This window comes from Leucopleurus acutus (genome assembly GCF_964270905.1).
Source record: "Leucopleurus acutus genome assembly, chromosome: 2".
NCBI classification, from domain to species: Eukaryota; Metazoa; Chordata; class Mammalia; order Artiodactyla; family Delphinidae; genus Leucopleurus; species Leucopleurus acutus.
Window position 1 is genome coordinate 172,205,169 of NC_139143.1, and position 24,071 is coordinate 172,229,239.

The 24,071-nt window shown below is 41.6% G+C and overlaps 1 protein-coding gene across 1 annotated transcript in view; it reads left to right on the plus strand.

Moving 5' to 3' along the window:
* The first annotated feature begins 2,020 nt into the window (after window positions 1-2,020).
* WASF2 (WASP family member 2) overlaps window positions 2,021-24,071 on the plus strand; it is a 71,555-nt gene continuing 49,504 nt past the window's right edge. Inside the window, exon 1 of the mRNA XM_082862528.1 lies at window positions 2,021-2,181. The gene's annotated coding sequence lies outside the window, so the exon portion shown is untranslated. The remainder of the gene's footprint in view (window positions 2,182-24,071) is intronic.

Here is a 24,071-nt window from a genome sequence, read left to right on the forward strand (position 1 = left end):
ACTCACCAACTCACCTCTTCAGGAAGCTTCCTGTGTCCCCACCCCATTCCCTGACATTTACTCTCATAAACACATTGTACTTTGCCTCCTGTTCCTTATCACGGTTTCTAATTGTATTTTGATTTGTCTGATCATTTGTTTAACAACTTGTTTCCTCATCAAACTGTAAGCTCCATGAGGGTCTGAGTCTGTTTTGCTCCTCATTGTAGCTGCACCACTGGCAGGCTGCCCTACACATGGTTGGTGTGTAATAATTTTTTACTGAATGGATGAATCCATGAATGAATAAATAGCTATCAGGCACTTTACACACATGACTCATTAATTCCACAATTAACTCATTGAATCCTCACAACTGCTCTGTTCCCCTTTTAGAGAAGACTTAGGTGAGGCTGAGAGCTAGAAGGTAGTGGAGCTTAGATTCATCTTGGGTCAGTCTGCCCCTAAAGTCACTGACCTCTACATAGCACCTGCTGCCTCCCAGCACCCAGTGGCCACAGGCAGGATTTAAATAGTCATTGGTTGTCAGACCACACTGCCCAACTTGAGCCTGGAGGTCACTGACTCAGCAGGCACTGGGGCCTTGTCGGCACCACCCAGTTGGTAGTTTCTGCCCTTCTAAAGTCTTAGGCTGCTCTCCCTCCCACTCCCTTTTTGGCTTCCTTCCTTTCCAGAGAGGGAAAAGGACTAGGAATTATAGCCAAGGCAGCCCTTCTGAGGAAAACAATTCTGTGGTGAAAAGAGCCCAGTTCTGAGAGCAGAGAGACATGGATTTAAGTCCTGGAATGGAGACTGCCCCTCTTGGAGCTTCTGCATCTTGTTCTGGATTCTACCTGGGTTTCTGAACCACCTGTCATCCCTTACCCACTTCCTGATTCCTAGGCCCCCAGAAACAGCTCGGGTGCACCCCTAGGATCACTTTTCCCAGGAACCTTGGTGATTAACAATAGCTGGGGGGTGGCCTGTGCCTAAGTTTATGGTGACCAGAGAGATGGGGGACTGGCCTGGCACCCTCAAGTCCCTCCCTGGAATGCTAAGGGGTTGGGGGAGGGAAGTCTCTCTCAGGGGACACCACACCTGGAAGGGAGAAATACGGGAATGGAAGCCAAAAGATATAGGTTTGAGTCCCAGGGTCATTTCAAATTCCCTGGGTGACACAGGGTAAGTCATGGAGTTTTCAGTTTCCTCTTCTGCAAAACGAGGACAGTATCTGCCTTACAAAGTTGCTCTAGAGAACTAACTGAGGTACAGGTGAATTTGTCACACTGATACCCAGCCTGCAACCCTTTATAATCGACAAGGCGCACATATACACACTCATGCACGAATCCTTAACAAATACCCCAGGGCACGAGGCAGACATGACTACTCTTACTTTGCAGGACAAACTGAGACTCAGGTAAGTTCAGAGAGCTGTCTGTGGTCAGAGTGCGGTGGCGGCTGAACCAGGGTCCAACTCACCTGACCCTGGCCTTTCAGAACCAGCTCCCAGTCCCAGGACCCCGGGCCTCGCCCCGGACGGATCCTTTAACAGCGGGCTGGAGCCTATGACTCACTCTCCCCACCCTACTCTTTGCCCGGCCTGAGACCGGGAGGGAAGGGATAAAACTACCACCAACTTTAGGGGTGTCCACAGAAAGTTCATAGGCTTGGCCCCTTCCTTCCACCAAAGGTACTGGTTATTTGAACTCTAACAAGACGAATTAGCCTCTCAATACACTTTGTACGCGTTTTTACACTTTCTTAGGTGGGATTTTCCTACTTTGAATTTAGGAGTTGGTTTAGTTTAAAATCCACCCCCACTTCACTTGGTTTGCCCCTTGCTGTTTACTCCGATTACGGAAGTAGCTCGGGTGGAGCTCCCGGGACAGTACCCTTGAGTACGTCGTTTGCGTAACTATTTAACTGACATTCTACTCAGGCCAATGGAATGCCCGGAAGCCCCAGGCGGGTGGGGCAGAGAGCCAATCAGGGCGTTTGGCGGGGTGTGGCTGCGTCCCGGGGCGGGGAATCGCGTAATGGCGGACGCGGGCCGGTTTAGCGCGGCTGGGGGCGTAGCGCGCTGAGGGGGGTCTGGCTGTGTGGCAGCCCGCGACGCGGCCGGCGAGAACAGACCCCGTGCGGAGAAGGGCGGCCGGCCGACCAGCCCCTCTGTTGCTGAGGGCGACCGCGCGAGACCAGGTGAGCATCAAGTCCCTGCGGGCTGGCCCGGCCGTGAGGCGCCGGGCCTGGTCGGGCCGCCCCTCCCAAGCAGCGCAGGGTCCTGGGGGAGTGGGTGCCGCGCCTCCTGCCGCAGACCGGCAGAGACCCGGTGAGCGGTCAGCGAGGGGTGGCGCCTTACAATACACTCACCTCCCCAGGGAGAGGTGTGCCGGAGATCCCCTCGGAGGCTTGGAGGGGCCCGCGAGTCTGTGAAGCTGCGAAAGTGTCCCAAGCTGACCTAGCGCTGCCACCAGCTCGTCGTGTGACCTTGGGCAAGTCACTTCTCTCTCTGGGCCTCGTTTTACCCATTTGTAAAACGATGGCTTTGCAGGCAGATGTACATGAGTTGGATCCCAGACGTTGTCTGAGATCTTGGGCAAGTTCTTCTCCAGGCGGAGCCTCAGTTTCCATATCTGGACCATGAAGGCGTTGAAGTGCTCTTTGAGACCTCTGGCCTAAGTTGCAGAGTGGAGGAGAGGAGTGTGTGTGTGTGTGTGTGTGTGTGTACGTACGTGTGTGTACAGGATGGTCTGCAGAGTAAGGAGGAGAGTTAGCTAAAGGGGCCCATTGAGGAAGGCTCTGGATGGACCCTAGGCTATGATGAGGTGGAGTCCCGTTTTCTTGGTCCTCCAGGATCCTAGAGCCTCTGAGATGGGGGAAGTTTTATACAGTTAGTTCTCCATAGAATCAGAGAAGAGGAAGGAACCCTTGGAGCCTTTTGGGGCCATGATTGAAATTTAGGCCCCAAAGAATTCAGGAGGGTTAGGAGGAGGAGGAGGGGGAACATTTATGGTGCTCCTACTATGCGTCAAACATATGTTCTTGTTTAATTTTTACAGCCTCATTTGAGAATTTACACATAAGGAAACTAAGTTTCAGAGGAGTTAAGTAACTTGCCCAAGGTCACACAGTAAGGTGCACAGCTTACCATCGTTAAGGTGTTTTCCTTTGAGAGTCACTGGGCAAGGGGGAATTGTCCACTTAAAGGAAGTTTGCTTTGTCACAGATGGGGGTCAGGTTCCAGTCCCAGACACTTGAATTGACTTCTAGCATGGAGACAGGATGGGTCTTGATCTCTGGATGGTTAATTATAAGTACGTCCCCTTTGTGCAGTCTGTAAGTTGGAAAGGACCGTTACTAAATTGTAAAAGTCACTTTGAAGTGGATCAGAACCTCAGAGAACTCAGTTTGAATCCTGACTGCATGGCCTGTGGAAGAAAGTTCACCAACTATTGGTGCATACACTTGACTCTTGGTTCAGAGCGGTGCTAGCCCAGTAGCTTTTTCTCTTCCCTAAGAAGGCCAAGTTTTCCTGGGGTGGAAGAAATTTCCCATTTGTTAGTGCAATCCAAAGTCTTTGGATTCCTGGGGTGAAAGATTCAATAGCCGGCCTCTTGATTAAGGGAAATACTCCTTTCTTTGTGCTCCCTGTTATTTGACTTCTAGATGAGTGAAGATTGTGGACTTGGAGTGGGTACTATAGATAAATTGCAGCCCTTAATTTTTCCAAGCCTCAGAGCTTTTTGTTAATCAAAATGGTAGGACGGCAGTGTGTATTGTTCTCGTATGTCAACGGTAGGGAAGAAAATTGGAAGAGGAAGTTGCTGAGAAAGAGGGCGTTTCTTAGCATTGGAGCCAATATGTATTTCTTTGTTTGAAATTCTAAAACCAGAAAAGCAGCAACTGAAGGAGGAAGGAAGGAAAGAACTGTGAAACTCTTCTTCGCTTTGAAATATCTTTAAGGACTGTTCTGTTGTTGTCCCCTGTCCAAGGCTCTGTTTTCACAGAAAAAGTCAATTGTAATTTGTTCAACGTTCAGAAGTTGTATTCTAGAATGAAAGAATTTTAAATCTTAAACTTTCTGAGATAATTTTTAAAAAATCAGAACCGAATATGTTGTTTATTAGTGGATGATTCTTTCAACATAATTACCAATCGCAGCCTTTGGGTTTTTTTTTTTTTTTAAACTGTGATTTAAATTAGTGGATTTCAATCTAAGAGGAATTGATCTAGATATTGCATGATACAAATGTCCCCATCACCTGAAAAACACGTAATGGTGTGTTCGTTTTTTGACGTTTGTTAAGTCTTTATAATGCTTTATTTTACCGGATGGTGTATGTGTGAATAGTTAAGACACTGAGTTTATTGCATGTAAAATCTACATTCACTCTCAGTATTAGTTATATTTTCTATGTAAGATTTAGTCTTAATTAGTATACCAGTCTACAGTACCTTGGGGCCAAAAAAAAAAAAAAAAAAGGTTCTTGGGGCCAGTTGTGCTTCTGAAATTAGAATTTTTTGAATTTTGGATAGGGAATATGGTACATATACTTTATGTTATGTAACATCCCAGAAAGGTGTGGGGCAGCACCTTGTAATCAAATGCATTACTATTTCTTCGGTAAAACATCAGAATGTTCACACCAACTGGGATAAATAAATACTATACATAGCCTCATGTCATTTCATGTCAGGATTTGCCGCCAAATGAATAATGAAAAACTTGTTTGTTTATACCTTTTGGATTTTGGAATTGAAGTTAAGGGATTGTGGACTTTTATGGATAAAACTTGTATGATGACAATAACAATTACAAGGACAAATATTGTAAACCAAGCTAATTTTAAAGTCATGGATCCTAAAAACAGTATTACGTAGAAGACACATTTTTTTCTTTCACATGGCAGTCTTATTCTAATTAATATATGCCAATATTCATTTTTCCTTAAGTACCAGATTTTACCTTTTAATACTGTCATTGGGCCCTGTTTTAGATGTTTGAATGACACCCTGCCCTGTTTTTTTTTAAAGTAATTTATAGGGTCTTGTGCTCATCAGTTTTTGTACAGCAGTTAAGAGAATTGTACCTTTTCCTATATAATTCAGAGAGAGACGAATCAGGTGAGGATCTGTAGATTCATGTTTGCAGAATTTTAAAGCTGATGTTCCCTTCCAGGTGGTCTTTAGTATGAGGTCGTTGCTGCTGGATGAGATTTAGATCAAAATCTTTTAATTTTTTAAGCCTCCACAATTTGTTCATCTTAGTAAGGAGTTTACTAAAATATATTTAGAATTCTTTTTTTTTTTTTTTTTTTGCGGTACGCCCACCTCTCACTGTTGTGGCCTCCGGACGCGCAGGCTCAGCGGCCATGGCTCACGGGCCCATCCGCTCTGCGGCATGTGGGATCTTCCCGGACCGGGGCAAGAACCCGTGTCCCCTGCATCGGCAGGCGGACTCTCGACCACTGCACCACCAGGGAAGCCCTAGAGTATTTTTTATTTCAAGTGTATGCCATTTGAAAAACTAGAGTTTACCCAGTCTTATGAATTTGGGTGATTTCTTTAAATGGCCAAGGACCTCTAGGAGCAAATTTACAAAAATTCAGTCTACTCTTTGCTTTTCTTGGGCACTTCAACTATAGAGTGAGGTGGACTGGTATTGTTGGAGGTTAAAGAATTATTTTTTCTCTTTATTTATTAAAGAATATTTATTTATTCATTTGGCTGCATCAGGTCTTAGTTGAGGCATGTGGGATCTTTCATCGCGGCGTGCGGTCTTCTCTAGTTGTGGCGCGCGGGCTCAGTAGCTGCGGCGCTCAGGCTTTCTAGTTGTGGCACATGGGCTCTAGAGCGCGTGGGCTTAGTTGCCCCACGGCATGTGGGGTCTTAGTTCCCCAACCAGGGGCCGAACCCGCATCCCCTGAATTGGAAGGCAGATTCTTAATCACTGGACCACCAGGGAAGTCCCTGTTTCTTCCCTCCCTCCCTCCCTCCCTCCCTCCCTCCCTTCCTTCTCTTTCTTTCCTATAAATTTATTTATTTATTTTTGGCTGCGTTGGGTCTTTGTTGCAGTGCGGTGCACAGGCTTCTCATTGCGGTGGCTTCTGTTGTTTCTGAACATGGGCTCTAGGCATGCAGGCTTCAGTAGTTGTGGCACATGGCCTCAGTAGTTGGGGCTCGCGGGCTCTAGAGCGCAACGGGCTTAGTTGCTCTGCAACGTATGGGATCTTCCTGGACCAGGGCCCGAACCCATGTCCCCTGCATTGGCAGGCGGATTCTTAACCACTGCACCACCAGGAAAGTCCCTCTGTTTCTTCTCTTTAAAAGAAGGCCCTTGACGGCATGAACTTGAGAGATTCTGGTCTTCAGGACAAACAACCACCTCTTTTGAGGGCCTCAGTTCATCTTCCTACTTGGGTTATCTCCATAGTTCTTGAGAATGGTACTTTCACTGTCTGGGAGATAGAAGGGGTATGGAACAGTGTATCAGGAGTTGAAGGTGCAGTTGGTGTGTGACTGGACTGGGGAATAAGAGCAGTTGTTATCCAGACTACCTCAGTTTCTTTTGTTTCATAAGGATTGATAATATTGCAAAAGGGTTACAAATTAGTGAACAAACATACTATTACAAGTTACTCTGTTGTGACTGTGGATAAACTCTTCAACACAAGAACTGTATTTTATACTTCTTTTGTATTCTTTAACGCCTAAAGGCCAGGGCATCAGACATGTTGCATCAGAATTTACCATCAAAAAATAAATTATATCTGGGAACTCCTTTGTCAGTAAACAACCAGGGTTGAGAACCATTGAGGTAAGCACATGGTAAGTGTTCAATAAATATATGTTGATTAATTTGCTCTTGGTTCTGGCATGAATTGGGTAGGGTGGAAGAGGACCCAGATTTTTTATAAAGTAAAAATAGCTTTCCAGGATACCAACACACACCCAACAGTTGGCAGATCTGGATCCATAGTCAGTTCATTGCTAGTTACTCTACCAGCATAACCACCCTGACTTTGTGATCTAGGCAAAATTGAATACAGTCTTGTCAACAGGCAACTGAAAGTTTTATTTAATCCTTGGGTAGTGGCCTTACTGATTAATAAGATTGGTTGGGGTGACAGTCGCTAAATTGAAAGAATTCTTGGGGATTTGGGTTGGGGAGGTAGGCTGCTGGGCACCAGCAGTGCCAAGGGAAGAAGTAGAAAGTTATAATTTGACTGTGTCTCCAACACATAACACAATGTATGGAACATAATTGGTGTTCCATAGTTTTTGTTGACTGAAGAAATGAATGGTTCTTTGTTTGAAAAGAGGCATATAAGTTGTGAAATAAGATGCTTCCTACTCATCCTTCAGAACTGAACTAAGATGTCATCTGTTCCATGAATCATTCCTAGGAAAAGTTGAGTGACTCCCTTGTATGTCTTCTCCTTCATTAAAGCATTTATCAGATATTGTCAAATCAGATATCAGACAAATTATAAAATTCTTTCCCCTACCTAATAATGAGCTCCATAAGGGCTGGGCTGTATTGTTCATTTTTGTATGACTGGTGTGTAACACACAATAAAGCCTTTTTTTTTTTTTTTTGGCCATGTGGCACGTGGGATGTTAGTTCCCCGACCAGGGGTTGAACCCATGCCTCCTGCTTTGGAAGCGAGGAGTCTTAACCACCGAACCGCCAAGGGAAGTCCCAATAAAGGCAAAATAGATTCTAGTAATGTTTAATTTAGGCCTCTGTCTTCTACTTCATTCTTGTAGGCTTCTCTTTCTTCCAGTTCATGGTCTTTACTTTTCAGTTCAGATCAGCAAACATTTATTGAGAGGTAGGTCTTCGTTGGGCCTTGGGGTAGGGTTTCTCATCCTTGGTGCTGTTGACATTTGGGCTGGATAATATCCTGTATTGTGATAGGCTGTGCTGTGCATTGTAGGATATTTAGCAGTAGCCCTGACCTTTACCCACTACCTAGTATCACCCTTCCAACCCCCACCCCAGCTGTGACAACCAAAAATGTCTCCAGATATTGTCAAATGTCCTTTGGGGAGCAGAATTGCTCCCTGTTGAAAACTATGTCAAGGGTAGTGGGTTCATAGAGGGAAGTAAGTGTAGATGTCCTCACGTGTGTACTATCCTTTCATTTGTTCTTTCTGGTTATACAGTCTCTTGTCTCTGACTTTTGGATAAGAAAGAAAAATGAGGGAAATCAGCAGGTGACAGCCTTAAAAAAGCACCATTATTTTTTTTCTGTCTAAATTTTATTTTATTTGGTTTAAATATATTAGAGCAGTACAGACAGCTGAATTATTTACACAGATTTTTGTAAATTCAGTTTCCACCACTGATTAGGTGGAGTAAAGAACTACTAGAATATTACTACCTTGAATAAAAGACTCAGCTTTTCTCAGAAAAGCTGTTTAACACCTAAAGAATAACCAGCATTTTTTTTTTTTTTTTTTTCTCCAGTACGCAGGCCTCTAACTGCTGTGGCCTCTCCCGTTGCGGAGCACAGGCTCCGGACGCGCAGGCTCAGTGGCCATGGCTCACGGTCCCAGCCGCTCCGCGGCATGCGGGATCTTCCCAGACCGGGGCACGAACCTGCATCCCCTGCATTGGCACGCGGACTCCCAACCACTGCGCCACCAGGGAAGCCCCCAGGATTGGTTTTATAGAGAACCTGCCAGGACTTGTCAGGATTCTTCTCAGCTAACTTTTTTTTTTTTTTTTTTGCGGTACGCGGGCCTCTCACTGTTGGGGCCTCTCCCGTTGCGGAGCACAGGCTCCGGACACACAGGCTCAGCGGCCATGGCTCACGGGCCCAGCCGCTCCGCGGCATGTGGGATCCTCCCGGACCGGGGCACGAACCCGCGTCCCTTGCATCGGCAGGTGGACTCACAACCACTGTGCCACCAGGGAAGCCCTCAGCTAACTTTTGAGCTTCATGGCTAAGATATAATATATCTTTTAGTGTTCCTACATAGATACTTTATAACTCTAAAAAACATGTTTAGCTAATGAGCATGCTTTTCTAAGCTCAGTATTTTTTGTGATAGGTAGATTGGTCAAGGCAGTGGTCCTTGGTGCCAGTGGGCATTCATAAAATGATGACAGATTAGTAGTAACACTGGGGAACTTCGCGCCTTTGGCCAGCCTTCTACAATATAACATAATCATTCATGTCTTAGTCACCATTAAAGTGAAGTTGAATGAGTGTTTTTTTTTCCTGTTCCATTTGAAGTTATGAATAGTACTCTAGAGAATTCAAATGTATAGTTATGAATGGTATCTCAGAATAGTTACCATTTATGCAAGTGAGACACACTTCTTAACTTAGGAACCAAACAGAATTGAATTAGAAAAGAGAAGAATAGAAACAAGAATTGTTGAATGCTTGCAGAGGAAATAATGTTCAGATAAAGACGTACTTCAGGAAACTTTGGTCTCCATCATGATTTCTATACACTAATAAAGAAAAACAGTTTGCGGTTGATGGGAGAGGCTATTAAACTTTGCCTATGATATTACCTTTCAAGCTGTTTTTCTTTTCTGGTAAAATATGGAGAAGCTCAAGACATAGTCTCTTAGTTATAAGATTAATTCTAGTTGAACCAGGTTAAGTTTCTTAATTTTTTTTAAAATTTTATTTTATTTTTGGCTGCATTGGGGCTTCCTTGCTGTGCAAGGGCTTTCTCTAGTTGCGGCGAGCGGGGGCTACTCTTCGTTGCGATGTGCTGGCTTCTCATTGTGGTGGCTTCTCTTGTTGCGGAGCATAGGCTCTAGGCCCATGGGCTTCAGTAGCTGTGGTTCTCAGGCTCTAGAGTGCAGACTTAGTAGTTGTGGCACACGGGCTTAGTTGCTCTGCGGCATGTGGGATCCTCCTGGACCAGGGCTCGAACCTGTGTCCCCTGCATTGGCAGGTGGATTCTTAACCACCGCGCCACCAGGGAAGCCCGAGTTTCTTACTTTTAAATTTATTTATTTTATTTATTTATTTTTGGCTGCATTGGGTCTTCTTTGCTGCACATGGGCTTTCTCTAGTTGCGGTGAGTGGGGGCTGCTCTTCTTTGTGGTGTGCAGGCTTCTCACTGCAGTGACCTCTCTCGTTGTGGAGCACGGGCTCTAGACGCGCAGGCCTCAGTATTTGTGGCAGGCGGGCTCAGTAGTTGCGGCTCATAGGCTCTAGAGCACAGGCTCAGTAGTTTTTGGCGCACAGGCTCAGTAGTTTTTGGCGCGCAGGCTTAGTTGCTCCGCGGCATGTGGGATCTTTCCGGATCAGGGCTTGAGCCCATGTCCCCTCTATTGGCAGGTGGATTCCTAACCACTGCGCCACCAGGGAAGTCCAAGTTTCTTATTTTTAGAATATAGAGGCCCTTTTGGGAAGAAGCAGTGGTTCAACTCAGTTCCAGTTTGAGTGAATATGTGTGTGTATATGCACACATACGTACTTACACATATATTTATGATGTGGCTTACGGGGACATTTGAATTTTGTAATTGACATAGTAATGAGCAATTCTTTTACTCATGTATTTAGAATTGAGACCTTTTTCTCCTGTGATTATGCCATTGTTCTAGCAAGTCCTCAGTCTAGAAAGCTTTCTTCAAATCATATCTTGAGTAATTGTTTTTAACTGTGTAGAAGGAGGTCTTAGGTCATGTCCATGATGTTCCCTTCCATTCACAATTGAGAACTGTAAGTAAATTTCCCTTTTTAGAATACTGCTAGTCTTTAAAGAATAGTTTTCCTGATAACAAAGCCATTTGTGGAATTATGAGAAGTATAAGACCAACTTTGCCGCCTTTTTACCCTTAAAGTTCCTTCAACATTCATTGGGTGATAATTTGCAAAGCACAGTGATATGTATTGTTACAGTCAGTCCCCAGCATTGAGATAAATTATGTTATGCTGCATTTTTTAAAAAATATATTTATCTATTTGGCTGCGCTGGGTCTTAGTTGTGGCACGTGGGATCTTCCTTGCAACATGCGGGCATCTTTTAGTTGCGGCATGTGGGATCTTTAGTTGTGGCATTTGGGATCTAGTTCCCTGACCAGGGATCGAATCCGGGCCCCCTGCTTTGAGAGCTCGGAATCTTAAACCACTGGACCACCAGGGAAATCCCAGTAGCTACATTTTATACAGATAAACAGGCTCAGAGAGGTTAAGTAATTTCCTTAAAGTCACTCAACTAATAAATAACAGATTTGAGATTGAACCCTGTCTTTTTTTTAATGAGTTTTTTTAAAGGTAAGATTTACATTCAGTAGAATGCATAAAAATGCAAGTATATAATTAGATGCGTTTTGACAAATGTAAAGACATGTGTGGCCAATACCCAGTCAAGAGAATATTTCCATAACCTTCCAAAGTTCCCTCATACCCCCTTCCAATCAGTCCCTGCTATCTTACAGGCAACCACTGTTGTGATTTCTATCCTCACATATTAATTTTTCCTGTTCTTCACTCATACAGTATGCACGCTTGTGTCTGAATTCTTCTGTTCAACGTAAAGTTTTCGAGATTAATCCATGTTGATGTGTATATCAGTATCAACCCAAGCCTTTTGGTGTATATCTGGAGTTCTTTCCAACAAACTACAACTGCTCATTTGCTAATTCTTACATCACATCCTTTTTTTTTTTTTTTTGCTTTGGTATTTGCATGTAATTTACTTCCTTTTTCTAATATACTAGATGTATTTATTTTTAAAATCGCTTTGAAATTACAAAAGTAATACATGATCATTGCAACAAATTACACAATTAGAAGTGAATAAAGCATGAAAGTTTCCTCAGATTTATTTTTATTTCTGCCTTTTTCCAATTATGAAAATGAGTGCTCTTTGTTTAAAAAAAAAAGCCAAATTCAAAAAATATGAAGCAGAGAATAAGAATTGCTCATAATCCCACTAGTTAGCATTTTGATATCTTTTCCTCTTTCTCTGCACTTTGTTTACCATGGCTGAGACCACAGTTTAGGGATTTTTAGGCTTCCCTACTTTTTTTTTTTTTTAAATTAATTTATTTTGGCTGTGTTGGGTCTTTGTTGCTGTGTGCAGGTTTTCTCTAGTTGCAGCAAGCGGGAGCTACTCTTTGTTGCGGTGCAGTGCACGGGCTTCTCATTGCGGTGGTTTCTCTTGTTGCAGAGCACAGGCTCTAGGCACACAGGCTTCAGTAGTTGTGGCATGCAGGCTCAGTAGTTGTGGCTCGCAGGCTCTAGAGTGCAGGCTCAGTAGTTGTGGCGCACAAGATTAGTTGCTCCGTGGCATGTGGGATCTTCCCGGACCAGCGCTCGAACCCATGTCCCCTGCATTGGCAGGTGGATTCTTAACCACTGTGCCACCAGGGAAGTCCGAGGCTTCCCTTCTTATATTAGGTTTCTCACATCCTCATTAATCAGGTCTTATTATTTCAGTGTTCATGCTTGTTGGCCACCCTAAATCTGAGTATCTATCTGGCAGTGTTACCTTGGCTGGGCTGGGCTCATCAAGCAAACTGTACACTCCTTCATCACTCACCTCATTCTTGCATACCCAACACCCAACATTTCTTGCAAAGTAGGAGGCAGTTAGTTCTGTGGTTATGAGTATAGATTCTGGAGGCAGTCCATCTGTTTTCAAATGTAGGCTCCGCCACTTACTAGCTCTGTATGTACCCTTAGGCAATGAATCTCTTAGCTTCAGTTTTCTCATCTGTAAAGATGGGGACCTGGCTAATTTTACTGTAAAATATGGAGCATATCTCAAAGGATTTTAGAAGGATTAAATGACATCATTACTTAGTCCATTGCTCAAATAATGTTAACAGTTGTTATAAATTAAGACAATCAATGGCATGTTTGGTTGGATATGTCATCTATCTAGCCCAGAATTCTGCTGCTTGTGGGAAAGGGATGAAAATGTCAACTTCAAAATTTAGGGCTATGTTGCCCAAAGTTTATAATTTCTCTTAGGAAGGAGGTTCTTATGGAAATGTTGCCTATGAATTTATCTAGACTATCTAGACTATCTTTGAATTATTTTTTCTTACGTTCTGTACTCCCCATCTGAGTAATGAGTTTTATTACTTTATACACTGGATTGGGCAGTAAACTATTACTTTTTATTAGTCCTAATAAAAGTAGTAAGTGTATACTATGTGTCAGGCATTGTGCCTATTTCTATCCTCATAGCAGTCCTTCAAATTAGTTATTTACAGATGAGAAAAGCGAGGCTCAAAGAAATTAAGCAACATGCGCACTGTCACACAGCTAAACCTACTGGAATTAGAACTCAATTCTTTCCTCCCGCCACTTTCTTTCCCTTCCTCTTACCCCTTCCCTTCCCTTTTTCTACATAAAACTTCTGTCTTTGTGATTCTAAAACCTGGGTTTAAAATTTTTTTAAAAATATACTTTATTGTTTCTTTAGACTTCTAACTACATTGTAACTTCTAAGATTTGATGCAGTCTCTACCATTTCACACCCTTTTTGTTTCATACTAATGTGTCCTTTATATATCTATATCTATATTAAAAAATATGTATGCATACATAAGCTCCTCTGTCCTTTGGTCTTTTGGGATACCTTTCTAGGCCTTGTGTATCTATTTTACCTTTTTTGTGCTATGATGGCCACAACTGCACATTCTATTCTAGGTACAGATACGCTTTGGTTTGTACAAGGGCAGGATAATGTGTTCTGTGTTTTCAAAGCCTTCGTAATAACAGCCAGCATTTTGTTGCCTTTTTGTAGCTGTATTCAGCATAAGTCCAGGGACTTTGAAACCCTTTTCTTGTATTGTAACAGGTAGCTTTAGAGCTCATCATCTGATAATTACAATTTGGACTATTTTTCCATTACTGCATTACTTTATTTTTGTCTACATAGAAGCTATTTTCCACATTTCTCAACACACAACTTTGTACCATCATATTTCTAGCTACTGCTTTAGAGTCATCTGCAAACTGGGAAGATGTCACTAGACAGTTTTTTCTAGATAATTTCTAAAAATGTTACTCGTGATAGGTTTCAGCATTAATCCTTGGGGGACCCCTTTGTTTATACATCTTTATCTAGAGAAGGTACTATATCAGAAAACTCTTATTTCTGTTTCTAAATGAAGTCTCTGGGGAAAAAAATTAGTCTTCTTAAATAATATTTATTTACTGTTTTCAGTAGCCTTTGGAAGAGTTTTTTTTTTAATTTTAATTCTATTTAATTTACATTATATCACATATCCTTTCACTTCAGATATGCATATGTTTTACCTGAAACCTTGCAAACAGTAGGTTCTCTGTAAGGCTTTGATATATTAAATGTTCAACAATAAGATAATGCCCAGTATTGGTTTATTAGTTTAACATTCAACAAATAATTATTGAGTATATGTTATGTGCCAAGTATGAAGAATACAACTCAGTGACTATGAGAGGTAAGGTCCCCAGTTTAAGAAGCCTTGGGTAGACAATAAACAAACACATAAATAAAATATTGAAAGATTGTGATATGTTAGGAAGAGAATAAAATAGGGTGCTATAATAGAGATAATAGAGGAACTTAGAGATGGTCAGGAAAGGCTTCTCTGAGGAGGTGACAAACCAAAACTGAAGAATGAAAATGAATGAGCCAAATGAAGAGGTGAGGAAAGAGTTCCAAGATAGAAGGAACTAAGAGCAAAGGTATTTCAAAGCTTTGTAGGACTGATAAAGGAGTTTTATTTTTAAGTAAAATGGGAAGTCTTGGTGAGTTTTTTTTTTTTAATTGAGGTACTTGAAAAGTTTTTTTTTTAACTTTTTTTTTTTTTTTTTTTGGTGGCCGCACCGCAAGACTTGTGGGATCTTAGTTCCCTGACCAGGGATTGAACCCAGGCCTCGGCAGTGAAAGCATGGAGTCCTAACCACTGGACTGCCAGGGAATTCCCTAAAAAAACTTTTTAATGCAAAATTTCAAGCATATATAAAAGTAAATTTTATAATGAACCCCTGTGTATCTGTTTCCTAACTTCAACAATTATTAATGCATGACTAATCTTTTTTCTAATATCCTGTCTCCTCCCCTAATATTTTTTTCAACAGTTAATGTAGCTTTTATTTATTTTTATTTTTTAAGCTTTGAGATATAATTGACAAACAAAAATCTTATATATTAAGTTATACAACATGATAGTTCGATACATGTATACATTGTGAAATGATTAACCACAATCAAGCCAATTAACACATATTGATACATCACCTCATGTAGTAACCATATTGATGCATCACCTCACATAGTAACCATTAATAATGTAACTTTTATTTAAAATTACTATCTAGCCTGTAGACTGCAGCAGTTTAAATACTTGAATTAACAGTGCTTTTGTTTCATTTTTACAACAGTTTTATTGAGATATTATTGGCATACAATAAACCCCATACATTTAAAATATAAAATTTGATAAGTTTTGACATATGTATATACCATTAAAGCCACCACCATAATCAAGATAATGAACATATTCATCATCCCTAAATCTTTCCTCCTTTGTAATCACTCCCTCCTGCTCCGATGCCTCCCCCCACACCCCCAGGCCATAGGCAACCACTGACCTGCTGTCTATCACTATAAATTATTTTGAATCTTCTAGAATTTTATATAATCATACAGTATGTGCTCATTGACAGGGGACGGAGATCTGGTGTCTTTCATTTGGGATAATTATTTTGAGATTCATCCATGTTGTTGCAAGTTTCACTAGTTGCCGAGTAATAATGCATTACATGAATATAGTAATTTGTTCATCCATTCACCTGTTGCTGGACATTTGGGTGGTTTCCAGTTTGGGGCTGTTACAAATTAAGCTGCTGTGAACATTTGTGTACAAGTCTTTTTGTGGACTTTTTTTTTTTAAATTAATTAATTGATTATTTGTTTATTTATTTCTGGCTGTGTTGGGTCTTTGTTGCTGTGCGCAGACTTTCTCTAGTTGCAGTGAGTGAGGGCTACTCTTCGTTGTGGTGCTCAGGCCTCTCATTGCGGTGGCTTCTCTTGTTGCGGAGCACGGGCTCTAGGCACGCAGGCTTCAGTAGTTGCAGCACGCGGGCTCAGTAGTTGCGGTGCGCAGGACCTAGAGTGCGCAGGCTTCAGTAGTTGCGGTGTGCAGGCTCAGTAGTTGTGGCGCACGGGCTTAGTTGCTCCACGGCATGTGGGACCTTCCCGGACCAGGGATCGAACCCGAGACATTTCTTTTTAATTTTTAAAACTGAAATACAATTTACATGCCAAACAATTTAGCCATTTTAAAGTATGGCATTCAGTGTTTTTTAGTATATTCACGAGGTTATGCTGTCATCACCACTGTTTAATTCCAGAACATTTTTATAACCCCAGAAAAAAACCGCATACCTATTAGCAGTCACTCCTCATTCCCCCCTCCCCATGCCCTACACAACCATTAATCTACTTCCTATGTCTGTGGATTTGCCCATTCTGGACATTTCATATAAATTCAGTCATACAATATGTGGTCTCTTGTAATTGCCTTCTCTCACTTAGCATAATGTTTTCAAGTGTTCATCATGTTGTAGGCTTGTATCAGTACTCCACTGTATGTATGTAACACTTTTATTTATCTATTCGTCAGTTGATGGACATTTCAGATGTTACTACTTTTTTTTTTTTTTTTGCGGTACATGGGCCTCTCACTGTTGTGGCCTCTCCTGCTGCGGAGCACAGGCTCCGGACACGCAGGCTCAGCGGCCATGGCTCACGGGCCTAGCCGCTCCGTGGCATGTGGGAACTTCCCGGACCGGGGCACGAATCCGTGTCCCCTGCATCGGCAGGCGGACTCTCATCCACTGCGCCACCAGGGAAGCCCTGTTACTACTTTTTGGCTGTTATGAATAACGGTGCTATAGCATTCTTGTACAGATTTTTTGTGTGGACATAAGTTTTCATTTCTCTTGAGTATGTACCTGTGAGTGGATTTGCTGGGTCATATGATAACTCTTTTTGAGGAACTGCCAGACTGTTTTCCAGTGTAGCTGCACTATTTTACATTTCCACCAGCAGTGTATGAATCCAGTTTTTCTACATCCTCACCAGTATTTCTTATCTGTTTTTTTGATGATAGCCATCCTAGTGGGTGTGAAATGATATCTCGTGGGGGTTTTTTTTTGGTTATTATTATTATTTTTTTGAAGTATAGCTGATTTAACAATGTTGTATTAGTTTCTGGTGTACAGCAAAGTGAATCAGTTATACATACATATATATGTATATTCATTTTCCGATTCTTTTCCATTATAGTTTATTACAGGATATTGAATATAGTTCCCTGTGCTATACGGTAGGATCTCATTGTTTATCTATTTTATTTTAATATTCACTTATTTTATTTATTTACTTATTTTTTGGCTCCGTCGGGTCCTAGTTGTGGCATGCGGGATCTTCGTTAAGGCATGCGGGATCTTTTGTTGTGGCGCGCAGGCTTCTCTCTAGTTGTAGAGTGCGGGTTTTCTCTTCTGTAGTTGTGGCACGCAGGCTTTCTCTTCTGTAGTTGTGGCACGCAGGCTCCAGGGTGCGTGGGCTCTGTAGTTGCGGTGCGCAGGTTCCAGAGCTCCTGGGCTCTGTAGTTTGCAGCACGTGGGCTCTCTAGTTGAGGTGCGCAACCTCAGTAGTTGTGGCACACTGACTTAGCTGCCCCGTGGCACGTGGGAACCTAGTTCCCCGATCAGGGATCGAACCCACGTCCCCTGCATTGGAAGGTGGATTCTTTACCACTGGACCACCAGGGAAGTCCCTGTTCATCTATTTTATATATAGTAGTTTGTATCTGCTAATCCCAAACTTCTAGTTTATCCTCCCCCCAGTATCTCATGTTTTGATTTCCATTTCCCTAATGACTAGTGATGTTGAGCACTTTTCATGTGTTTGTTGGCTATTTGTGTATCTTCTTTGGAGAATGTCTATTTAAATGTTTTACCCATTCATAAGTTGGTTCATTCATCCTTTTATTATTGAATTGTAATAGTTTTATATATATTCTGGATACAAGTCCCTTATCAGATATGATATGTAAATATTTTCTTTTCATTTCTGTGGGTTGTCTTTTTACTTTCTTGACCATGACCTTTAAAACACAGAAGTTTTTCAGTTTTGATGAAGTACAGTTTATCTATTTTTTCTTTGGTTGTTTGTGCTTTTAGGTGTCATATCTAAGAAACTATTGCCTAATCCAGGATTGCGAAGATTTACACCTGTGTTTTCTTCTAAGAGTTTTATACTTTTAGATCTTATATTTAAGCCTTTGATCCATGTTGAGTTAATTTTTAGTATGGTGTTAGGTAGGGGCTCAACTTTATTATTATTTTTAAAGAATTTTTAAAAATTATTTATTTTTAATTTTGGCTGTGTTGGGTCTTCGTTGCTGCGCGCGGGCTTTCTCTAGTTGTGGCGAGTGGGGGCTACTCTTCGTGTGGTGTGCAGGGTTCTCACTGCGGTGGCTTCTCTTGTTTTGGAGCACGGGCTCTAGGCGCACAGGCTTCAGTAGTTGTGGCATGCAGGCTCAGTAGTTGTGGCACACGGGCTTAGTTGCTCCGCAGCATGTAGGATCTTCCCGGACCAGGGATCGAACTCATGTCCTCTGCATTGGCAGGTGGATTCTTAACCACTGCACCACCAGGGAAGTCCCGGGGTTCAACTTTATTCTTTTGCATATGAATATCCAGTTGTCCCAGCACCATTTATTGGAAAGATAAGTTGTTCCCCATTGAATTTTCTTGCATCCTTTTCAAAGATAAATTGACCATAAATGTATGGGTTTATTTTGGGGTTCTCAGTTCTATTCCACTGATCTGGATGTCTGTTCTTAATGCCAGAATCACACAGTCTTGATTACTGCAGCTCTTTTGTAAGTTTTGAAATAAAAACAGTGTGAGTCCTTCAATTTTGTTCCTTTTTCGATATTGTTTTGACTTTGCTGAGTTCCTTGCACTTCCATATGAATTTAGGCTCAACTTGTCAATTTCAGCCAAAAAAACCCAGCTGGGATTTTGATAGGGATTTTATTGAATCTGTAGATTAATTTAGGGAGTATTGCCATCTGAACAATATTAAGTCTTTCAGTCCATTAATATGGGATGTCTTTTCATTTATTTAGGTCTTTAAATTTTTTCTAGGTTTTGAAGTCTTAATATACAAGTCTTACACTTCTTTTATTAAATTTATTTCTAAATCTTCCTCAACTTATTTATTTTGATGCATTTGTAAGTGAAATTATTTCCTTAATTTCATTTTTGGATTGTTTATTGCTAGTGTGTAGAAATAAAATTGAATTTTGTATATTGATCTTGTATACTGCTACCTTGCTTCTAACAGTTTTTTGGTGGATTCCTTAGCATTTTCTATTGATATAAGATCATGTCATCTGTAAATAGAGTTTTACTTCTTCATTTCCAATCTCATGCCTTTTATTTCTTTTTCTTACCTGATTGCCCTGGCTGGAACCTCCACTACAATACTGTACAGAAGTGATAAGAATGGATATTGTAGTCTTGTTCCTGACCTTAGGGGGAAGTCTTTGTCTCATTTTGATAGTACAGTAATACTGGTCTCATAGAATAAGTTCAGACTTGTTTGCCCTTATTTTTGAAGCAGATCCCAGACTTCATTTTATTTGTAAATATTTCAGCATACATCTCTAAAATACAAGTATTTCCCCTATGGAAACATGGTTATATTAACATTGTCACACCGCAGTATCTTTAAATATCCAGTCAGTTAAAACGTTTTAAGCAGGGGGTGGGTATGTGATATGATTTACATTTTTAAAAGATTAATCCAATTGCTGCAAAGAAAATGGATTATTTGGGCGCAGGAATTGACTAAGGTGAATAACAGAAGTCCAGGTAATGATGGAGACTTCAACTAGGTTGGTAGAAAAAGAAATGAAAAGAAGTAGATGTATTTAGTATGTATTTTGGAGGTAGAGCTGATAGGCTTGATGATGAATTGGATGTGTGGGTCAAGGAAGAAAACAAGGATTGAGCATGCCTTCCTTCTGGAAACTCTTCTCTTAGCTTTTATGACAAGGCATTGTTCTGATTCTCCTACATTTCTTGATGCTTCTTTCTTTGTCAGTCTCCAAGTTGTCCTCTGTCCTTGCCTCTCTGTTTATGCTTTTGTGTTAGGAGGTCATCTCCTCTCTCATGTCTCTGACTACAGCCTTCATGTATCAATAGTAACTCCCAAATCTGTATTTCTACCTCTGAACCTCAGTCCTAGAGTTCCTATTGAATCCCTCCACTTGGGTATCCCTTCTGCACCTTCAGCTTTTCATGGATTGTTTGCTTTTGGGAACCAGTGGTCAGATTGGTGCAGCTTGTTTCCTTCTTGCTTGGGAGACATGTTTATAGGTTTTAAGGATGGATTTTATACAGATTTTAACGATGGAACCTTTGCTTTTCTGAGAAAGATGCTTAGCACACCTGGACAGCATTTTCCTTCAGCACCTTGACCTCCTCATAAGTTAAAACGGGAAGGCTGAGCTTTTCTTTTGCCTGTCCACCCCCCGCTGCACCCAGTCCCCTGACTTGCTGCCTTTTATCCTGACTCACATATTTCTATTTACTTATTCACTCAGTCATTTATTCAGCACATTTCAGGGCTAGTATAGGTCTGCCAACATACCAAACATTGGCTCCGCTGTTTTCCCACTTCATTCAGATGTAAGGCCTTAGTTGCTGTTGACTTCCCTGAACTCCCGATCTCTTTTCATGCCAACACACTCTCAGGTCCCTCCCTGTCTTTTTCTCCCACTAGGTCAGTTTTGGTCCTTTGTTACCAGTTGCCTTGACTGCTGCTTCTTATTCCAGTCTCCCCCCACCCAGCTCCATTCTTTTCTCTGCTTAAGTGAGATGTATAGCATCTTCCTAAATATTCTATAATCTATAACTCCACTTGTGTGACTCCTAGCACTTACCGACTGAAGTACAAACTCAACCTGATATTTAATATTCTGTGATCTGGCCCTACTTGTCTTTCCAGCCTTGCTTCCTACTACTTTTGCAATAACGTACTCATCTTCATTCCCCAGAAATGCCTCATTATTTTCTGCTTACGTACCTCTGCTCACACTGTCCACCTTAGACATAATACTCCTTGTCTTTACATGTCCAAATCCTGCCTATATTTATTTATTTATTTATTTATTGTCTGCACTGGGTCTTTGTTACTGTACGCAGGCTTTCTCTGTAGTTGCGGTGAGCAGGGGCTACTCTTCATTGTGGTGCACGGGCTTCTCATTGTGGTGGCTTCTCTTGTTGTGGAGCATGGGCTCCAGGTACGCGGGCTTCAGTAGCTGTGGCTCGCAGGCTCTAGAGTGCAGACTCAGTAGCTGTGGCGCACGAGCTTAGTTGCTCTGTGGCATGTGAGATCTTCCAGGACCAGGGATCGAACCCGTGTCCCCTGCATTGGCAGGTGGATTCTTAACCACTGCGCTACCAGGGAAGTCCCTCCTGCCTATTTTTTTTTTTTTTTTTTTTTTTTTTTTTTTTTGCGGTACGCAGGCCTCTCACTGTTGTGGCCTCTCCTGTTGCGGAACATAGGCTCCAGATGCGCAGGCTCAGCGGCCATGGCTCACAGGCCCAGCCGCTCCACGGCATGTGGGATCTTCCCGGACTGGGGCACGAACCCGTGTCCCCTGCATCGGCAGGCGGACTCTCAACCACTGTGCCACCAGGGAAGCCCTCTCCTGCCTATTTTTAACATCCAGTTATATGACACTCCTCTACGATGCCTTTCGTGATTTACTTAACCAGGAGTAAACCATAACTTCATCACTTTTACTTTGTTTTATATTTATGTTCTTTTCTTGTCTCTCCTGTATTAGGAAACTCTTTAAACAGAAAATGTTTCTTGTATCTGTATACATCTTCTACAATGCTATGGCCTTTGCACTTGGTGGTTACTCAATAAATGTTTGCTGAGTGAGGTAATATTGCAAGTAATGTTCCTGGAGGCAGAAAACTAGATTGAATGACTTCTTGAGGTACTTGCCAACCCCATCATTTATTTTCATAGATTTTTGTAGATTCGAGAGCAAGAAGTGTCCTTATAGATACAATTTTCTCTCATTAAAAAAAAGTATGGGGGGGCTTCCCTGGTGGCACAGTGGTTGAGAGTCTGCCTGCCGATGCAGGGGACACGGGTTCGTGCCCCGGTCCAGGAAGATCCCACATGCCGCGGAGCGGCTGGGCCCGTGAGCCATGGCCGCTGAGCCTGCGCGTCCAGAGCCTGTGCTCTGCAATGGGAGAGGCCACGACAGTGAGAGGCCTGTGTACTGCAAAAAAAAAAAAAAAAGTATGGGGGCTTCCCTGGTGGCGCAGTGGTTAAGAATCTGCCTGCCAATGCAGGGAACACAGGTTTGAGCCCTGGCCCAGGAAGATCCCACATGCTGTGGAGCAGCTAAGCCTGTGAGCCACAACTACTGAGCCCACGTGCCACAACTATTGAAGCCTGCATGCCTAGAGCCCGTGCTCCGCAACAAGAGAAGCCACTGCAATGAGAAGCCCGTGCACCACAACGAAGAGTAGCCCCCGCTTGCCGCAACTAGAGAAAGCCCGTGCACAGCAACGAAGACCCAACGCAGCCAAAAATAAATAAATAATTTTTTTTAAAGTATGTATAGAAAATTTCAAACATATACAGATGTAGAGAAGATGATATAATGAACCGCTACATGCCCATCACTCAACTTCAACAGTTATCACCTCATGGTCAATTTTGTTCATCTGTACTATTACCTACTGTCTCATCCTCACAAGATTCTTTTGAAAGAAATCCCAGACACCATGTTATTTAAATTGTAAATAATTTCACTATGTAGCTATAAAAGATACTCTTTAAAAAAGAAAAATAACACAGTACACAGTAACATCATTGGATAGCCAGTTAATGTTCGTATTTCCAGTTGCTTTCTCTTTTCCCTCTTCCCTTCATCTGTGCCTTCCTTTCTCTCTAAACATTTGCTTTATTCGAATCAGGTTCCAAAAACTATCCATACATTGATTTGATTTATATGGCTCTTAAATCTCTTTTAATTTTTGGGTTCTGTGGCTCTTAAGTTTCTTTTAATCTTTCGGTTCTCTTGCCTTTTTTCCTTTATATTTTTGTTGTTGTTGAAGAAAGCAAGTTTTCCCATTCTAGATTTTGCTAATTGAATTTCTATGATTTATTTGTTTCTCTGTCCCTTGCATTCCCTGTAAACTGGTTGTTAGATCTAGAGCAGCATTATCTAATAGGAATATTCAAGCCTCAAATGAAATTTAAATTTTCTGGTAGGCACATTAAAAAGGTAAGAAGAAACAGGTGAAATTTGTTTTAATAATATTTAAAATTAACCTGATAGTTGCAAGTTACTATCATTTCACCACGTAATGAATATAAAAAATATTGAGATGTTTTACATACTAAATCTTTGTGATTCAGTGTGTGTTTTACACTTGAAGCACATATCAATTCATATGAGCCAGACACATTTCTAAGTGCTTGATAGCTGCATGTGTGTAGTGGCCGCCTGTTGGTCAGCACAACTCTAGAGGCTTGACCTAAATCAGGTTCCTGCTTTGGCAATATAATGCTTCGTAAGTGTTGTTGTATTCTATCAGGAGGCCTATAATGTCCAGATGTCTCTTTTTGTGTTGTAAGTGGTCATGGATAATGATTACCTAGCTGTTTGCAAAATGGTGATATTCTAGTGCTATCATTCTTTCTTCATTTATGAGCTGGAATACTTCAAAAAAGAAAAACTTTCCCTAATCAACTCTTTGGTTACTCTGAAGTTTTTGATTTGTACAGGAAAGGCAGAATAAATACTTGATTCTTTATCTTTAGTCCTTTACTTGCAGGTTTTCAAAATGGTAAGTTGGTTCCCTGATATGCTCCAAAGGGAATCAGTGAGTTGTTAGGTTTTTTTAAAAGTATCATTATGAATTTATGGGTATTAACATATTTAACATGTTTTAATCTATTGTAGTTATTCTTTTTTTAAAAAATAGATTTATTTTGTTTATTTATTTTTGGCTGTGTTGGGTCTTCGTTGCTGCGCACAGGCTTTCTCTAGT